General features: G+C 43.0%; 1 non-coding gene across 1 annotated transcript; it reads right to left on the reverse strand.

Moving 5' to 3' along the window:
• Positions 1–7667: 7667 nt before the first annotated feature.
• Positions 7668–7788, reverse strand: LOC115870240. Its single transcript, XR_004046610.1, has one exon. It is a non-coding gene; the product is annotated as a small nucleolar RNA SNORA61 (small nucleolar RNA).
• Positions 7789–8024: the final 236 nt, after the last annotated feature.

The raw sequence follows: 8024 nt of genomic DNA on the forward strand, positions 1-8024 counted from the left end.
TTCTCATCAGGAATAAATTAATAATCATAAGCATTTATTATTTATTACCTATATGCTAAGCACATTACATATCATTTCCCATTTTATTTTCCTCACAACTGTCTTTGAGAATAGGCAGCTCTGCCTTCATTTTCCAGGCAGCGGCTGAAGTTCAAAGAGCATAAGTAAGTCAATCCAAATCACACTTAGTGAATAGTCATCTGTCTGACCCCTGTCCAGGTACAGACATCACCTAGATAAAAGGTTTGCACCCCCAGCCTCTTCGTTTCTAGTAACAAAATATCCCATTGCCTTTCTAAAAGGCAACTATTCATCCGCAGGCTGCCTACATCTCTCCTCAACTCTGAAACAAGGTAGCCCATTAAATAGTAGTCATGAATGATACAGGATTACAAAAGAACAGTAAACTGGTCACTCAAATTTCTTGCACTCGAGACAATATAACTAATGAACAATGTTTATACAAAGTATGTAATCTGATTTCAGTGTGTTGATCCTGACTATAACCAAGGGAGTTACTATACTCAGTGTAGAGAAGAGGGAGCTGAGAATCAAAGAAGGATATGGCCCCAGTCCCCCAACACAGGGGCCACAATCAGCATATGGAGGACCACAGTGCAAATCCTGGCTCCAGATCCTATGTTTACTAGGATCACTTCAATCCTAATAGTGGAGTGTGCGCATTACATCTCTGTCACAGGTATATGTGTGGTCATGTGCCTCCCGGACATATACACGAACTGGCCGAGTAGTAGCACAAGGAAGAAGAAGCGAGTTAACTTGGGGGGTGAAGATGAGCATAAAGTCAATGAGGGAGGGAGGGGGAAAGGGAAGTATCTGTTGACAGAGATGACTGCAATGGCCTTCCACAGCAAGACAGACAGAGAGCAGACACTCCTGAAACAAGCCTTGCTAGTTGCAGCAGGGGCAAACCTGGAAGTACTGACTTCCCTGCATCCGATAGTCCATGCTCCAGCCCACAATCTTTTGAAATGTTAATTATATGTCTTTTCCCTGTTTCACTGGATGAAGGGGGTTCAGGAGTCATGCAAATAGTTAAGCGGTCAGCAGCTTTCCAAAAAGCTGGAGACTGGAGCCCACCCAGGGACACCTTGGGGAAAAGGCCTGACAATCTTCTGTCCCAACACGCAGCCACTGAAAACCTTCTGGGGCACGCTGCTGCTCTCGCCCGTGGGTTTGCCAGCAGCTGGCGTCTTCTCTGCGGCGACTGAGGTCAGTCCCTGGAAGGAATGCGCATGGAACACTGTGGTCAGCAGCAGAGACTCTGAAGTCAGACTCCTAGAGGTCATACACTTGGATCTAAAACGTATTGGCTGTGTGGCGCAGGGCAACTTAATAAAGGTCTCTGTGCTTTTTGCTTTTCTTCTTGGCAAATGAAGTTAGTACCTAAACTCAAGGAGCCATTGGGAAATGGACAGGATAAACAGTGCTCAGCACAAGGCAAGCCTTCGATAGGGTTCCTATTGGACTACTAACTGAAAGGTTGACAGTTTGAACCCACCAGCTGCTCCAGAGGGAGAAAGATGACATTTCTTGCTCCCATAATGATTTGCATCCTCGGAAACTCACAGAGCAATTCTACTGTCTAACAGGATCGCAATGAGTCACAGGTTCCCTTGGGGTCGTTATTATAATCATCCCTGATACCTTGGGGCAGAAATCCATATGCTTTAATCTGGCACATAAAATTCATGCTTCTGTACCTTTACAATATCATGACAACCACAACCCCCAGATCTGCATACTTCAATCCACACAGCCCTGCTCTGAGGACGATGTCATGCTCACGGCAGGATCACCTCCACGCTGTTTCTTCAGGACGGTTTCTTCCCTCTAGGACACTCACCCCCCTTTCTTCACCTGGATAACTTTCCGAAAGTCCCCAGCCTCCTCCTCGTAATTTGGCCAGCAGTCTTCCCAGACATTGACCTCTTTTAGAGGCCCAGCCACACCCTAGTGACAAGGTGGTCTCCCTGCTGTCGCCGCCACACTAAAGAAAGGGATTGCCTTGGCCTTTGCATCTGCACAGTAAGCAGTGGGGAAATACTGAGGGACAGATCCTGGGAGGCTGAAAACCTGATGGTTTTTCTCCATAGATTATGGAGAACAAATTTGCCCAAGTGATGGAAATCCTCTTCTCTCTTTCTGTATTTTCCTTTGCTACAATCCATGAAAAACTAAAAACAGCTTCTCATAAACTGGTCCGTAAAACTGCATGCAGTAATTACATGTCACCAGTCCACTGATATTGCATTGTGTCAATCTGCTGCACAATATCTCTTTAAAGTGTTGGAAAGCACAGATGTTATTTTGAAGTCTAAGGGGCACCTGATCTAAGCCACGGTATTTTCAATCACCTTATATGCATATGAAAGTCAGACATTGAAAAAGGCAGACCAATGAAGAATCAATGCTTCTGGACTCTGATGCTGGCCACAAGCATCAACAGTACCATGGGCTGCCAAAAGAACAAACAGATCTGTCTTGGAAGGAGTATGAATGTTCATTAGAGGCAAGAATGGCAGGACTTCACTTCACATGCTTTGGGCATGTTGTCCGGAGAGACTGGTCCCTGGTGAAGGACATCATGCTTGGTAAAATGGAGGGACAGTGAAAAAGAGGAAGGCCTTCACAGAATGGATGGACACCGTGGCTGCGCTGATGGGGTCAAACCCAAGAACAGCTGGGATGGCACAGGACCCGGGAGTGCCGTTCGGTCATGCATAGGGTCACTGTGGTTCCGAGCCAACCCAATGGCACATAACAACAGCCACAGTCCCCAGAAGATGGCGCTGGTTTGCAGGTAGGCAGTGCTGAGGGACTTCCTTTGTTTCTTAGGGATGGGAGCTTGCATTCCTTTATTTCCACTTAATTTTTATGGCAAGGGCATGCAACTTTTGTCATAAATTACTATCTCCCCTGTGGGTCTTCTGCAAGTCTATTTGGGAAATTTTATATCGGACATGGCCCAATGAACACAGCTCAAACAAAGAATTCAACCATGAAGAGTCAAGCCATCTTTTTTAAGGATCCCCACCCCATCCCACCCTACCACCTCCCCAGGGGCTGAGGGGATACAGGGAAACAAGCTGTACACACACACACACACACACACACACACACACACACACGCCTATTTAATATCACATCATTCACTTTTCATCTGTAGCAAAAAGGATCTGGACCAGCCAAGTTGACACAATGTCTAACTATCACAGGAAACAAAGCTATTGAGTTGCATTTATTCACAGGCCGCCTAAAATTAGAAATATCTTTGAAGCCTTTAGAGTCTCACTTGCACTGCAGGAATGAAACATAATAACTTATTTGTTGTGCTAGTTAGGTTTTGCGTTAACTTTGCAGGACCAAGATTCTCAGTGGTTTGGTTGTTAAAACCTAGTGGCCCCCATGGCATGACCAACACAATATAATCAACCCAATCTTGATATACATCATGAGCAGCCACCCAGTCGTAAAAAGATTAGGGTGGAATAGAATCCCTTTACTCAGGTCACAACCCTGCTACAATTGAAAGAAGGTTTCCTCAGGCATGTGGCCTACCTCCTGTGTATGTGGATGCTATAGGAAAATTTGCTTACTTTTTGCTGAGTCTAGATGCTGCATCTGGCTCCTGGACTTCCAGGTCTGTATATTTGAGTTTGTTGTATTGCCCAACGAGTCTGGGAAGTGTCAGTGAACTGACATCTGACCTGCTGCTCTTGGATTCATTTCCTCTGCAGCCAGTTGTCTTTCTGCCAATCATCAGGCCCCCCAGCTACAAGAGTCTGGAGAAGAATCTACCCTAACACCCAACCATGAACTGGGAAACTTCCTGGACTCACACTTGCCAGCTTCTACAACCATGTGAGCCATATCTTTGATGTAAAATTATAAATTCATATATACATATAGATGTATATATTATATCTATATGTGGTTGTGACATAATCTGTTGTCCATTTGAGACTTAAGGAATGTTTAGTCTGTCAATCAGGTCACAGCTTGATGACCTCATTTGGAGGCACTAAGGAGATAAACAGCTTGCTGGAAGCGGGACATGAGCTCACTCTCTGAGAGACATACCTGTGGACAAGATATAAGGAGCTATGCTAGAGCCCTGGAGCTGAAGGAGCTACTTGGGGACCCCTGCCAGCACTGAGATGCTTCCATTGCCACTGGATCCACAAGACTCCCCAACCCACTGGCCTGTGATCTTCCTGCATTCAGCATCATTACATGTGTTTCATGAGACTGAAGAGGACTTTATGGATTGGTATCAGACATATGGGCTAATATCAGACTTATTGACTTGATCTGGAATGGGCTGGGATGCTTTCTTAATGTACAATTATTCTTTATATAAAGCTCTTTCCTATACACACATGACTGTATATCAATTTGTTTCTCTAGTCTACCCAGACTAACGCACTATATATCATTGGTTCTGCTTCTTTAGAGAGCCTAGCTTAAGAAAGACATTAAGAATAAAAATTTAGATCTTTAAAATAAAAAAAGAAGAAAGAATATTTTATTGCTATCAGTACTGTCAAATAGATTGACAGATATATTTATCATTATGTAATAGACTTTACAGAGGATACACTTCTATTATATAGTGTGTGGCCATACAATGTGGCTTGTAGCCAATGTAAGACTCCAACCCAACTGCCCGGTTTCAGGAACACGTGTCTTAAGTGAGACTGGTTGCATCACACCATAAAGGATCAAATGTCACTGCTATGTTTCCACATACAACATGATGAAAGGAATTTTGTCCATACAATCAATAATGCTGCCATAGGAAAATGTCAATACACAAAGGGCAAAGACTATAGCCAATTCAAATATAGCATATTTGAATATGCTAATACATAAGTAAGACAATAGAATATCCTATTCCATAGTTCAATGACTCAACCACATTTTGTCTTGGAGTTAAAAAATTTCAAATGTATTCCATAATTTACAAAGTCAAGGTAAAACTCCTTAGCCTACCTCATATCTCACCAACTTTAAGTACCACCTATTTCCGGTCACACAGAACTACTCGCCATTCCACCACATGTGTCATCTTTTAGCTGCAGGGCATGAAGAGAAGCCAGAGAAGTTGAACAGAGAGTATAAGAGGTGCAGTGCTTTAGAGGAGGCTGGAGGAGGAGACGGGTCAATCACATAGGCTTTTGGAGTCATGATAAACAGGTTGTGATTTATTCCAAATGAAACAGAAAGCCATTGACCAGTTAGTCAAAGGAAGGTAATAATGCTATATATTTTTTTAAATTTTTTTCTTTTGCTTGTTGTGTCAAGAACTGATTTCTCACATCCTGGCCCACCAAGCCCTGAGGATGATATTCCTACTCAGAGCAGCCAATGCACAGAGAAGAACATAGGGCCGGCCCCACCACAAGACACGATGTCTCTCACTGACCATAGCACTACAGTGGTCAAAACTGGAGACACAGTGCGGGAATTGTGCCCGATCCGACCCCACCACTTCAAAGCAAAACACTAAGGGTGTGCAACAGAGTAGCACAGGGGAACAAAGCAATGAAGTCCCCAAGGAATCCCAAAAATAGACTTCAGGGGCAGGGCATGGCACCTCATCAGACTCGACCAGAAAACATTCATAAAGGTCAACAAACAGACCTGGAACTATTTATAGGCTTTTCTTTTTGTTATTGCTTTGTTTTTTTGTTGTTGCAGTTTTACTTTCCTTTGTTTTGTTTATGTGTTTATTGTTATTTTTGCATATCTATCTAGATAAATAAGGTGGGATAAACAATCCTGAAGGGAAAACAATGGGACAGACAGTTCTGAGGAGACATGGGAGAGGGCAAGGTGGGAGGGCAGGGAGATGGAATAGGAGGAAGGAAGGGAGAAGAAACCAGGAATAAGGGAACAACAAGTGATCTAAAATAGATGGTGAGGAGGGCATAGGATGCCTGGTGGGGCTTGATCAGTGCAGGCAAGAGGAATTAATGAAAGCTGAATGAAGGTAGAACATGATAGTGGGACAAGCAAGAAGAAAGTAAAAGGAAATAGAGGAAAGAACTAAGAGGCAAAGGGCATTTATAGAGGTCTAAATACAGGCATGTACATATGTAAATGTATGTATATGTAATAATAGGGAAATCGATCTATGTGCATATATTTATAGGTTAAATATTAAGGTAACAGATGAACATTTGGCCTCTACTCAAGTACTCCCTCAATACAAAAGCACTTTGTTCTAATAACCTGGCATTCTGTGATGCTCACCCTTTCAACACTGAAGACAAAATGGGTGCTTAAGCAATTGTGATGAAGAAAGCTGATGGTGACCAGCTATAGATAAATAAGCTGCCATCTAACTGAGAAGCAACAATCATGAGGTGTCGATGGGATCAGGTATCAGGCATCAAAGACCCAGAACAAAAATCATATTGATATAAATGAGGGGGAGGCTAGAGTGGAGACTCAAAGCCCATCTGTAGACAACTGGACATCCCCTTACAGAAGGGTCACAAGGACGAGACGAGCCAGTCAGGGTACAGTATAGTACCGATGAAACATACAACTTTCTCCTAATTCTTTAATGCTTTCCCCCTCATTATCATAACCCCAATTCTACCTTACAAATCGTGCTAGACCAGAGCACACACAGGTACAGATAAGAGCTCACAACACAGGGAATCCAAGACAGATAAGCCCCTCAGGACCAATAATGACAGTAGCCATACCAGGAGGGTAGGAGGAAGGTGGGGAGAGAAAGGGGGAAGCAATCACAATGATCGGTATAACCCCGCTACCCCAGGAGGACAAACAACAGAAACATGGGTAAAGGGAGACTGGTCGGTGTAAGACATTGAGAAAAAAAATTATAAATTATCAAGGGTTCACTGGGCAGGGGGCGGGGGTGAGGAGGAGGCGAGGAGCTGATACAGAAGGCTCAGGTAGAAAGAAAATGTTTTGAAAAGAAATGTTTTGAAAAATGGCGGCAACAAATGTGCCTGACACAATGGACTGTGATAATTGTATGGATTGTGATAAGAGCTGTGAGAGCCCCCAATAAATAATTTTTAAAAAAAACAAAACAGTCCCTTGACTAAACCTACTACCAAAGTGCCCTCTGAACTAACCTATTGTTTTAAAATAAGTCGTGTAATCATCATCCGAAAAGCATGATTATACTGCTCAGATAAAAGCATTATGAAATTTAAATGTTTTAAATAGACTATGATTTTTGTCAAAAAGAAAAGAAAGAACTGATTCCCACGGATGAGCAAAAAGCGGATGGTATAGTCATAAGACCAGAAGATAAATCCATCCCAACTATTTAGCTTGATAATGCTCAGTCTTTATCAAGATTCTACCCAAGTATCTGTTCGTCAAGGAAACTCATTTCACGAGGTCTGAGTTTAGCTAAGCAAGTGAAATGAACTGTCTGCCTAAGTAGTAGAATCTAGTTTCAAACATCTGTGAATCCAAGAAGAGGTCTCAGATTTCCTTGTTGTGATTTCTTTGACCGTTAATCGAACTCAGCACAGATTTATTCTGCATACGCTCCTTTCAGGGTCTGTCAATGTTTAGTGGATTTCAAAGGTCCTGAGTGATTTTCTTTTTTTCTAGAAAAGGGCAGACAAGTTAAAAGGATATTTTGTCTTTTGTTTTGTTTAAAACTAACCCACCTGCTACAAAAGCATGGAAGTCAGTTTCAGTGTTACTTTTCCTCCTTTTGTAACCACTGGGATTAATGTTTAGATCTGATGGGAAAGGAAACTGGAAAGTGTTCAAGGCTTGGCCCTCCCCTCTTCCGCGCCCCCCCCCCCCTCCTGCAACCTTTATTTGTGGAATATAACACACAAGGAAAAACATACAAAACATAGCTGCACAGTGTAACCGTATCCCAGTCACACTCTCCTCCATTGCCCCCATGTACAGCATGTTCCCCCCTGCCCTCTTTCCCTGTCCCTCCCCACTCCCTTCTTACCATAGCCTTCCTTCAAAGTCTGCCTCTTTGGGTG

Source organism: Echinops telfairi, unplaced genomic scaffold (assembly GCF_000313985.2).
Source record: "Echinops telfairi isolate 266 unplaced genomic scaffold, ASM31398v2 ScPeMD7_443;HRSCAF=831, whole genome shotgun sequence".
Classification (NCBI taxonomy): domain Eukaryota; kingdom Metazoa; phylum Chordata; class Mammalia; order Afrosoricida; family Tenrecidae; genus Echinops; species Echinops telfairi.